This window comes from Panthera onca, chromosome B1, assembly GCF_046562875.1.
Source record: "Panthera onca isolate mPanOnc1 chromosome B1, mPanOnc1 haplotype 2, whole genome shotgun sequence".
Lineage (NCBI taxonomy): Eukaryota > Metazoa > Chordata > Mammalia > Carnivora > Felidae > Panthera > Panthera onca.
Window position 1 is genome coordinate 165,346,818 of NC_138342.1, and position 12,353 is coordinate 165,359,170.

The window sequence follows — 12,353 nt, forward strand, 5'->3', positions numbered from 1 at the left end:
ATCAGAGAAGGGAGATTAGCCATTTGAGGGTATACTCAACAGTGTCAGCACTGCTGAGAGCATAGGTCATAGTAAAATTGAGAAGTATTTGGGGTGTCTAGGTGGCTCAGTCAGTTAGGCATCTGACTCTTGGTTTTGGCTCAAGTCATGATCTCATGGTTTGTGGGTTCCAGCCCTATGTCAGGCTCTGCAGTGACAGCATGGGGTCTGCTTGGGATTCTTTCTCCTTCTATCTATTCCCTTCTCCCCTTTTCTCAAAATAAATAAACTTTAAAAAAATTGAGAAGTATTCATTGGATTCCTGGGCAAGATGTGAGAACTCAGAAAATTAGAATTGATAGGAGATGACCGTCAACTGGAAATGTGGGTTGAAGGAGAAGAGAAGTAGGGGAGAACAGAAGTATCTGGTTTGGGTAACTAGGTGTACTTTTGTTCCATTGAGAGGGACAGTCTGGGAGGGCAGAGTAGGTCTGAAGAGAAGGGGATGGATTCAGTTTTCATCACTTCATAATTCACTTCCATGGCTTTAATTAAAATAAGTTTATGACTTTGAAGCCTGTATTTCACAAATTATTACATATACAGAGAGGAGGTTCAGAGCAGAAACTTGGTGAATGGAAACATTTAAGGGAAGGGGAGTAGCCTGTGAAGGTCTGGAGGGCCAGAGAGGCCACAGTCAATTGAAGCTGGTGTCATCTGGTAAGCCAAGTGGGGAGAGAGTTTGAAGGAAATGATGACTGTCAGCAGTTTCCATTACTAGAGAGGGGTCAAGTGAGTTAACGACTAAGAAGTATCTATTGATTTTGGCAAAGACTATTACAGAAGACTAGTGGGGTCAAAATCCAATTAACAGAGGGATTTTAAGTGGAAGAGATGAGAAGTGGAGCAAGCTGGAACAGATCACTGTTTCCTGAAGCTGACTGTCATTGGAGTGGTAAATACACAGGGATGTGGTCAAGGAAGTGGTGGTTGTTATTTTGTGGGGGGCAGAATAGATTTATACTGTTTGTGTGCTAATGCAAGGAGGCAATAGACAGAGGGAGGTTGAAGATACTGGAGAGGAGAAAATTTAAGGAGATCCCAGAGCAGGTGGATGGGAGGAGATACTTCAACCGGTGAATTAGGAGGAATGGTAGAAAGATGAGTGGGATGCAAATGTTTCTAGATGCACACAGATGCTTATAGTCCATGAATATAGCTCAATGAACAGTGAATACACAGTGTCACTTATAAGTTATATCAACTCCCCCTTCTTGATCTTTATCCAAAAATATTTAACATTAGGAAAGTTATTACTACACCCATTTTACAATTCAGGGGCATTGACAAACTGGCCTGCCTGCTGCCTGTTCTGTAAAATGAAGTTTTAGTGAAACATGGCCATGCTCTGATTAATTCATTTGAATATTGCCTATGCTTTTGCACAATAAGAGCAAGACCTAAAACAGTCATTGTCTGGCCCTTTTCAGAAAAGTTTGCTGACCTCTGTCCAGTTGATAAAACCAAGACCCAGAGAGAATATTGACTTCAGAGGATCCCTGCCTCCTCCTCCATCTATCTCAGAGACCACTTTTTCTTCTGTGTTACTTGGCGTTCTCCTGATGCTTGCTGCACGCTCTTAGAATTATCTGGTAACCTTTCTTTGAGGAACTTTCAACAGCTGCAGTTGTAAATTAGATCAAATTTAAACTTATCCTGGCTCCACCCTAGAAATGTGCTTGTATCTCATCACAATCACATCACCTTCCTGAGGAGGTATATGATAAGGGAAGCCATGCTCTTCCCATGACTAAGGGTGTGCTGATTTATTCTGCTTTACTTGGATTGCTTTTCACCTTTTCTAAGAAGCCAAGATCATCTTCCTCCCTGAAATCATCAAAACCCCCATGCATTCCTTATCCCAGTGGTTTTGTTTCTTTGCTTAGAATTTCCTCAACACTCTGGCAGCATGGAGCCTGCTTGGGATTCTCCCTCTCCCCATCTGTCTCTGCCCCTCCCCCATTCATGCTGGCTGTGTCTCTCAAAATAAATAAACTTGAATTTCCTCAGCATTCAAGTGTCACTGTTTCCCTCCTGTACTTACATCTTTGAGTATAGTCTGTGTCCTGTGAGAGAGGACCCCCCTCTGGTGATGACGTCTCATTTGCTGTCTCTACATCTAACTTGCTGGAGGACAGGGATTGTATTGACCCTGTTATCAACGCCTTGAGTTTGACAATTGCTAAACATGTTATTGGTGCTTAACAGATGAGTTTTGATTAGGTTTAAAAACATTTAGGTGCTTCAGAATTGTGCATTTACCATGTGCTAATTACTAACCCTTCTTAACTGTTAAAACCAGATCCCCTCCTGTATCTTTTGAAATCCACTTTGAGTTATTGACCAAATTTGAAAACAATGTGTTTACAGGTACATTTTCCCTCTGTATGTCACACTGCTCAATTTTCAAGAGAATATACAAAATCTATTAAAATCTGTTTCTTTGCTGAATTTTCGATTGCTTCTGAAGGGGCTAAGATTTTATTTTATTTATTTTTATTTTTATTATTTTATTTTTAATTTAAATCCAAGTTAGTTAACATATAGTGTAATAATGATTTCAGGAATAGAATTTAGTGATTCATCACTTACATATAACACCTAGTACTCATCCCAACAAATGCCCTCCTTAATGCCCATCACCCATTTAGCCCATCCTCCTACCCAACACCCCTCCAGCAACCCTCGGTTTGTTCTCTGTATTTAATAGTCTCTTATGGTTTGCTTCCCTCTTTGCTATGGTCTTATTTTGGCTTCCCTTCCCTATGTTCATGTTTTGTTTCTTAAATTCCACAGATGAGTGAAATAATACAATATGTTATCTTTCTCTGATTTGACTTATTTCACTTGGCATAATACACTCTAGTTCCATCCACATTGAAAATGGCAAGATTTCTTTTTTTTTTTTTTTTTTTTTTGATTGCCAAGTAACGTTCCATTGTATGTATATACCACATCTTCTTTATTCATTCATCAGTCGATGGACATTTGGGCTTTTTCCATAGTTTGGCTATTGCTGATAGTGCTGCTGTAAACATTGGGGTGGATGTGCCCCTTCACATAAGCATTTTTGTATCCTTTGGATAAATATCTAGTAGTGCAATTGCTGGGTTGTAGGGAAGTTCTGTTTTTAATTTTTTGAGGAACCTCTATACTGTTTTCCAGAGAGGCTGCACCAGCTTGCATTCCCACCAACAATGCAAACGAGATCCTCTTTCTCCGCATCCTTGCCAACATCTGTTGTTGCCTGAGTTGTTAATGTTAGCCATTCTGACAGGTGTAAGGTGGTATCTCATTGTGGGTTTGATTTGTATTTCCCTGATGATGAGTGATGTTGAGCATTTTTTCACGTGTCAGTTGGCCATCTGGATGTCTTCCTTGGAGAAGTGTCTATTCATGTCTTTTGCCCATTTCTTAACTGGATTCTTTGTTTTTTGGGTGTTGAGCTTGATAAGTTCTTTATAGATATTGGATACTAACCCTTTATCTGATATGTCATTTGCAAATATCTTCTCCCATTCTGTCGGTTGCCTTTTAGTTTTGCTGATTGTTTCCTTCACTGTGCACAAACTTTTTATTTTGATGAGGTCCCAGTAGTTCATTTTTGCTTTTGTTTCCCTTGCCTCCACAGAGACACGTGTTGAGTAAGAAGTTGCTGCTGGCAAGATCAGAGAGGTTTTTGCCTGCTTTCTCCTTGAGGATTTTGATGGCTTCCTGTCTTACATTTAGAGTTTTGAGTTTATTTTTGCGTATGGTGTAAGAAAGTGGTCCAGGTTAGGGGCGTCTGGGTGGTCAGTCGGTTGGGCGACCGACTTCGGCTCAGGTCATGATCTCGCGGTCCGTGAGTTCGAACCCCGCATCGGGCTCTGTGCTGAGAGCTCAGAGCCTGGAGCCTGTTTCAGATTCTGTGTCTCCCTCTCTCTCTGACCTTCCCCCATTCATGCTCTGTCTCTCTCTGTGTCTAAAATGAATAAACGTTAAAAAAAAAAAAAAAAAAAAAGAAAGTGGTCCAGGTTCATTCTTCTGCATGTCACTGTCCAGTTTTCCCAGCACCACTTGCTGAAGAGACTTTATTCCATTGGTATTCTTTCCTGCTTTCTCAAAGATTAGTTGGCCATACATTTGTGGGTCCATTTCTGGGTTCTCTATTCTGTTCCATTGATCTGAGTGTCTGTTCTTGTGTCAGTACCATACTGTCTTGATGATTACAGCTTTGTAGTATAGCTTGAAGTCTGGGATTGTGATGCCTCCTGCTTTGGTTTTCTTTTTCAAGATTGCTTTGGCTATTCGGGGTCTTTTCTGGTTCCATGCAAATTTTAGGATCATTTGTTCTAGCTCTGTGAAGAATTCTGGTGTTATTTTGATAGGGATTGCATTCAATATGTAGATTGCTTTGGATAGTATAGACATTTTAACAATATTTATTCTTCCTATCCAGGAGCATGGAATCTTTTTCCATTTTTTTGTGGCTTCTTCAATTTCTTTCATAAGCTTTCTATAGTTTTCAGTGTATAGATTTTTCACCTCTTTGGTTAGATTTATTCCTAGGTATTTTATGGGTTTTTTTTGTGCAACTGCAAATGGGATCGATTCCTTGATTTCTCTTTCTGTTGCTTCATTGTTGGTGTATAGGAATGCAATCGATTGTTGTGTATTGATTTTATATCCTGCAACTTTGCTGAATTCATGAATCAGTTCTGGTAGTTTTTGGTGGAATCTTTAGGGTTTTCCATATAGAGTATCATGTCATCTGCGAAGAGTGAAAGTTTGACCTCCTCCTGGCTGACTTGGATGCCTTTTATTTCTTTGTGTTGTCTGATTGCAGAGGCTAAGACTTCCAATACTATGTTGAATAACAGTGGCGAGAGTGGGCATCCCTGTCTTGTTCCAGACCTCAGGGGGAAAGCTCTGAGTTTTTCCCCATTGAGGATGATATTAGCATTGGGTCTTTCATATATGGCTTTTATGATCTTGAGGTATGCTCCTTCTATCCCTACTTCCTTCAGGGTTTTTATCAAGAAAGGATGCTGTATTTTGTCAAATGCTTTCTCTGCATCTATTGAGAGGATCATATGGTTCTTGTCCTTCCTTTTATTGATGTGATGAATCACGTTAATTGTTTTGCAGATATTGAACCAGCCCTGCATCCCAGGTATAAATCCCACTTGGTCGTGGTCAATGATTTTTTTTTTTTAAATTTTTTTTTTTTTAACGTTTATTTATTTTTGAGACAGAGAGAGACAGAGCATGAATGGGGGAGGGTCAGAGAGAGAGGGAGACACAGAATCGGAAGCAGGCTCCAGGCTCTGAGCTGTCAGTACAGAGCCTGACGTGGGGCTCGAACTCACGGACCGTGAGATCATGACCTGAGCCGAAGTCGGACGCTTAACCGACCAAGCCACCCAGGTGCCCCCCAATGATTTTTTTTAATGTGTTGCTGGAGCCAGTTGCTAATATCTCATTGAGGATTTTTGCATCTATGTTCATTAGGGAGATTGGTCTATAGTTCTCCTTTTTAGTAGGGTCTCTGTCTGGTTTTGGAATCCGGGTAATGCTGCCTTCATAGAATGAGTTTGGAAGTTTTCCTTCCGTTTCTATTTTTTTGGAACAGCTTCAAGAGAATAGGTGTTCACTCTTCCTTAAATGTTTGGTAGAATTCCCCTGGAAAGCCATCTGGCCATGGACTCTTGTTTTTTGGTAGATTTTTGATTACTGATTCGATTTTCTTACTGGTTATGGGTCTGTTCAAATTTTCTATTTCTTCCTGTTTCAGTTTTGGTAGTGTATGTGTTTCTAGGAATTTTTCCATTTTTTCCATTTTATTGGCATATAATTGCCCATTTTGTTGGCATATAATTGCTAATAATATTCTCTTATTATTGTTTTTATTTCTGCTGTGTTGGTTGTGATCTCTCCTTTTTCATTCTTGATTTTATTTATTTGGGGTCTTTCCTTTTTCTTTTTGATCAAACTGGCTACTGATTTATCCATTTTGTTAATTCTTTCAAAGAACCAGCTTCTGGTTTCATTGATCTGTTCTACTGTTTCTTTGGTTTTGATAGCATTAATTTCTGTTCTAATCTTTATTATTTCCTGTCTTCTGCTAGTTTGGGGTTTTATTTGCTGTTCTTTATCCTGTTCTTTAAGGTGTAAGGTTAGATTGTATGTCTGAGACCTTTCTTCCTTCTTTAGGAAGGCCTGGATTGCTATATACTGTCCTCTTATGACCACCTTTCCTGCATCCCAGAGGTTTTGGGTTGTGGTTTTATCATTTCCATTGTCTTCCATATACTTTTTAATTTCCTCTTTAACTTCTTGGTTAGCCCATTCATTCTTTAGTAGGATGTTCTTCAGTCTTCAAGTATTTTTTACCTTTCCAAATTTTTTCTTGCGGTTGATTTCGAGTTTCATAGCATTGTGGTCTGAAAATATGCATGGTATGATCTTGATCTTTTTGTACTTGCTGAGGGCTGATTTGTGTCCCAGTATGTGGTGTATTCTGGAGAATGTTCCATGTGCGTTGGAGAAGAATGTATATTCTGTTGCTTTAGGATGAAATGTTCTGGATATATCTGTTAAGTCCATCTGGTCCATGTGTCATTCAAAGCCATTGTTTCCTTGTTGATTTTTTAAATTAGATTATCTGTCCATTACTGTGAGTAGGGTGTTGAAGTCTCCTACTATTATGGTATTACTATCAATGAGTTTCTTTATGTTTGTGATTAATTGATTTATATGTTTGGGTGCTTCCACATTTGGCACATAAATATTTACAATTGTTAGGTTTTCTTGGTGGATAGACCCCTTGATTATGATATAATGCCCTTCTTCATCTCTTGATACAGTCTTTATTTTAAAATCTAGATTGTCTGATATAAGTATGGCTACTCCAGCTTTCTTTTGTTGACCATTAACATGATAGATGGTTCTCCATCCCTTTACTTTCTTTTTTTTTTTTTTTTTTTTTTTAAATTTTTTTTTATTTATTTTTGGGACAGAGAGAGACAGAGCATGAACGGGGGAGGGGCAGAGAGAGAGGGAGACACAGAATGGGAAACAGGCTCCAGGCTCTGAGCCATCAGCCCAGAGCCTGACGCGGGGCTCGAACTCACAGACCGCGAGATCGTGACCTGGCTGAAGTCGGAAGCTTAACCGACTGCGCCACCCAGGCGCCCCATCCATCCCTTTACTTTCAATCTGTAGGTGTCTTTAGGTCTAAAGTGGGTCTCTTGTAAACAGCATATAGATGGATCTTGTTTTCTTATCCATTCTGTTACCCTGTGTTTTTTGATTGGAGCATTTAGTCCATTGACATTTAGAGTGAGTACTGAAAGATAATGAGTTTATTGCCATTATGTTGCTTGTAGAGTTGGAGTTTCTGGTAGTGTTCTCTGGTCCTTTCTAATCTTTGTTGCTTTTGGTAGTTATTTGCTTATTTATTTATATATTTATCATTCATTCATTCATTCATTCATTTTCATCTTTTCTCCCCTCAAAAAGTCCCCCTTAAAATTTCTTGCAGGGCTGGTTTAGTGGTGACAAACTCCTTTAATTTGTGTTTGTCTGGGAAACTTTTTATCTCTCCCTCTATTTTGAATGACAGCCTTGCTGGGTAGAGAATTCTTGGCTGCATATTTTTCTGATTCAGCACATTGACTATATCCTGCCACTCCTTTCTGGCCTGCTAAGTTTCTGTAGATAGGTCTGCTGCAAACCTGATCTGTGTTCCCTTGTAGGTTAAGGACTTTTTTTTCCCTTGCTGCTTTCATGATTCTCTCTTTGCCTGAGTATTTTGTGAATTTGACTATGATATGCCTTCTTGATGGTTGGTTTTTGTTGAATCTAATGGGAATCCTCTGTGCTTCCTGGATTTTGATGTCTGTGTCTGTCCCCAGGTTAGGAAAGTTTTCTGCTATGATTTGCTCACACAACCCTCTGACCCCTGTTTCTCTCTCTTCCTCTTCTGGGACCCCTATGATTCTGATGTTGTTCCTTTTTAATGAGTGTCACTGATTTCTCTAATTCTTAAATCATGCTCTTTTGCTTTAATCTCTTTTATTCTTCTTCGTTATTCTCCATAAGTTTGTCCTCTATATCACTGATTCTCTGTTCTGCCTCATCCATCCTTGCCGCCATGGCATCCATTCATGATTGCAGCCCAGTTATAGCATTTTTTTATTTCATTCTGACTAGTTTTTACTTCTTTTATCTCCACAGAAAGGGATTCTAATCTATTTTCAACTCCAGTTAGTATTCTTATTATTGTGATTCTAAATTCTGGTTCAGACATCTTGCTTGTATCTGTGTTGGTTAAGTTTCTGGCTGTCGTTTCTTCCTGCTCTTTCTGTTGGGGTGAATTCTTTCGTTTCATCATTTTGAAGGGAGAAAAGGAATTAATGAGGTAGAAAAAATTAAAATTAAAAAAATTAAAATGAAAAAATATTAAAATTAAAAAATTAAAAACACACAAAAAAACCCCAAATAAATGATGCTAGATCCTAGGTGTGTTTTGGTCTGGGTGTTGAAAGTGGCTTGATATGTTAGAGAAAAAGGGGAAAGAAGAAAAGAAAAGGAAATCGTTTAAAAATTTGAAAATGTGAATACACTGAAGTAGACTAAAATGAAATGATGGAAGTAAACTAGAATTTGAAAAAATTCACACAAAAGTAAAAGATATAGTAGAAAAAATTAAAGAAAAATATTTTTAATAAAAATTAAAAATAAAAATGAATTTTTTCTTTTTCTGTATTGAAGAAAAAGAAAAGAAGTGAAAAAGAGAAAAAAAATAAAAGAAAATTGAATACATGGACCTGCCAACAGACTGAAATACTACTGAAATTACTTCGTTTTCCCCTAGAAGTCAGACCGTGAAGCGCTTTATAGTCCATAAGCTAATCAGGTGGTGAGACTTCTATTCTTGAAGACTTAGGTTGGCCCACTTGTGTGGGGCTTAGTGTAATGGCTCCATTCTCCACTTGATGGCGCTGCTAGCCTACTGGGGTTGATTGTTGTGGCGCTTGTAGGTGCATATACGCATGTGCAGGAGCGGTGAGAATGGTGTCACCCAGCTACCCAGTTCCTAGTATTGGAACTCTGTTCTACCTGATCAGCAATCACGCACCCGTCCTTTGTCTTCAGCTTTTGTCCACTCCCTGCTTTTACACTGTCTGTGACCAAGCCTCAGGTTGTACCTCTCTCGTGAGTTTTGTCTCAGATGTGGCTGTTTTCTGTGGCCAGAAAACAGTGGCTTTGACCCGTTCTGCCCCTCTGCAGAGGGTTTAACCAAGCAATGGCCAAATGCCAGCTGTACCCAGGAAAGTTTGTGGGACTGTGCTGCTGCCGATGCCCAGAGACTACGGCCAGGTGCCAGCCTGCCCCAGAAAAAGTTCTCGAGATAGTTTAGCAGCAGCATTTCAAGGATTATGGAAAATCACAACACACATCTGGCACCAGGCTTCACCCTTAACGACCTTGTTCCAGCACATCGAATGTGGCCATTCTCTGGGGTCTGTTGGGCCCAGGTTGCCTCACAGCCCCTACCAAATGTCCTTCCAGCAGTGGAACCACTTCTCCCCGTGTGGCCCAAGAACCTCCCAGACCCCACTCTGTTCCTGGGTCTTTTCCCTTCCCACCAGAGCACTTTCAGGTATTGAGCTGTGGAGTTGCAGGCTCTGTGCTCCCCCTGTTTACAGTCTTAATGGATTTAAACCCTCTCCTTTCTCCCTTTTTAGTTCAGTCCCTGTGGCTGTTTCCAATTTTCCCCTTTCTCTCCAGCTGCTTTTGGGAAGGGGTGCTTCTCCCGTATTCTCCCCACTGTCTCTGTCCTCTCTGCATGCAAAAGCACCTCCCTGCCCTCCACGGCTTCTATCTCCTCAAGTCACCTCTCTGTGCCACGTACCTGCTAAATTCTGTGGTTCAGGTTGTGCAGATTGTTGTGTTAATCCTCCAATCAGTTTTCTAGGTATGCAGGATGGTTTAGTGTTGGTCTGGCTGTATTTCATGGATGTGAGACATACAAAAAACTTCCATGCTGTTCCACCATCTTGGCTCCCTCCAATAAACTTTATTTCTTACAGCAGTTAAAAGTGTACAGTAAAGTGAACAGACACATAGAGTTCCCGTGTGTTCCCTTTCCCCCAACCCATGGTTTTCTCTAGTGTTAACTTTTGCACTGGTATAGACTACATTTGTTACAAGTTATAATTCAATATTGATACAATTAAAAAAATTTTTTTACGTTTATTTTTGAGAGAGAGACAGAGACAGAGTGTGAGTGGGGGAGGGGCAGACAGAGGGAGACAGAATCTGAAGCAGGCTCCAGGATCTGAGCTGTCAGCATAGAGCCTGATGTAGGGCTCAAACTCATGAACTGCGAGATCATGACCTGAGCTAAAGTCGGATGCTTAACTGACTGAGCCACCCAGGCACCCCAATACTATATTATTAACCAAAGTCCATTGTTTACTTTAGGGTTTATTTTTTGGGTTGTATAGCTTTCATGTCCTGTATTCATGAAAGTATTAAGTATCATACAGAGTAATTTGAATATTATCCCCTAACTTGACCTATTTGTCCATCTGCCCTTTACTCCACCCTCAGCCCCGCCCCCTCACATGGGCAACTACTGTCTTCTTACTGTTTGTATAGTTTAACATTTTCTAGAATGTCATATAGTTGGAATCATATGGTACAAGGCCTTTTCAGACTGAATTTTTACTTAGAATATGCATTAAAGTCCCCTCCCCTCCCATGTCTTTCCAGGGATTGAAAACTCATTTATTTTTATCACTGAATAATATTCCATTTAATGGATATATGATTATTTACTCATTCACCTATTGAAAGACTCTTAGATACTTGGTTGCTTCTAAGTTTGGGTGTTATGAATAAAGCTGCTATAAACATTTGTATGCAGGACATAAATTTGTTTCAGATATAAGTTTTCAACTTATCTGGATAAGTACCTAGGAGTGCAATTGAAGGGTTAGATGGTTAGGCTCGCAAAAGCACTCTCCTAACTTGTTTTCATAGTCAGATTTGAACTGTATTTTTAAAAATCCAATTTTGTTCATGAATATATAATAAAAATACCCATACATATTTGGAAATTCTATCAAGATTGCTAGATTCTTTGGAATAGTTTGGTGGTAGGAGTAGGAAGGTAGTATCTTGCTTGTAAGGGTTTGAAGGAGCAAAAGGTGGAAAAGTGAGCTGTTTTGATTGATTGATTGAGGGAGGGTGCAAGTGAGTGAGGGGCAGAGAGAGAGAGGGAAAGAGAGCGAAGCAGGGCTCCTGCTCAATAGTGAGCTGTTTTCAAAGAGGAACTATATGATGTGCAATAAACTGTCATTATATTCACTGACTTGGAAAGTATTGTAGAGATATTGAAACAAAGAGTTGGGAAAACTCCCCTGCACAACTGTGTGTTTCCTGTTCTGGTTTGCATAGGGTCTGGCCTCTGGATGCTCCTTGAAGCCTCTTGGCACAGCTGCACTGTCAGGTGGGCTCGTTTTCTGAGATTAGCACAGCATAGAGCGCTTCCTTCTACTCGAACATCTCACTGTCCACATTCCTGTTGCCAACGGAGCCTACCATATAGCTTTTACTTAGGATGTCGGCAAAACAGTTTCTTCTAAATATTTTAAAAAATTAATATACTCTCCAAAGTAAGTAAGACCAGAATCCCGACACATGACCTTCGCTTAGTAATTTTTGAAAGACCCAAAATACTTTCAGGCCCCTTCTTATCTATTTTACATTTTGTAAATAATTCAGCCATTGAATTTTATAGAGTTTATAATATATTGCTCTTCTGAAACACAACACTAGTCTGTGGTGAGAATTAAGATTAACATGAAAATACACATTTTTAATCCATTTAGCTGATGATTACTTGATTCTTTTTGAATATTCAGATGAGCTGAAGAATTGCTAGAGAAACAAAGATAACTTTACATTCCAAGAGGCGTGCCAGTGCATGGCTATTTTTAGTCCCTGGCATCAGTCAGGACATACTTGTTGGATATCAGGTGTGTTGAATGTGGCACACGGTCACGGTGATATGCAGCAGGCTCTCAGCTGACCTGTCCCAACCTTGTAGGAATACCCTTGCATCTGTGAGACTCCAGTAAATGCTTTTCAGGTAAGCCTGTGATGCCTGAGTTTGGCTGCTGTGGGTTTGTGAGGTTCATTGTGGGGGACGGCATGGGGCCACAGAAGATTTGCTCTTTTTTAGGGGACCAATAGACAGGTAGGGTTCACAGATATTCTGTGGTAAGCTCAATCATTCAGCCATCTAGTGCTAACCTTGTTGC

At 39.8% G+C, this 12,353-nt stretch overlaps 1 protein-coding gene across 13 annotated transcripts in view; it reads left to right on the forward strand.

Annotated features, from left to right (window-relative positions):
- CSGALNACT1 (chondroitin sulfate N-acetylgalactosaminyltransferase 1) overlaps nucleotides 1-12,353 on the forward strand; it is a 341,791-nt gene that overhangs the window by 101,373 nt on the left and 228,065 nt on the right. For 6 of the 13 annotated variants that reach the window (XM_060653383.3, XM_078445489.2, XM_078445491.2 and 3 more), the window contains one exon: nucleotides 11,955-12,181. The exons of the other annotated variants lie outside the window; for them this stretch is intronic. The gene's annotated coding sequence lies outside the window, so the exon portion shown is untranslated. The remainder of the gene's footprint in view (nucleotides 1-11,954; nucleotides 12,182-12,353) is intronic. 13 annotated transcript variants of the gene reach the window in all.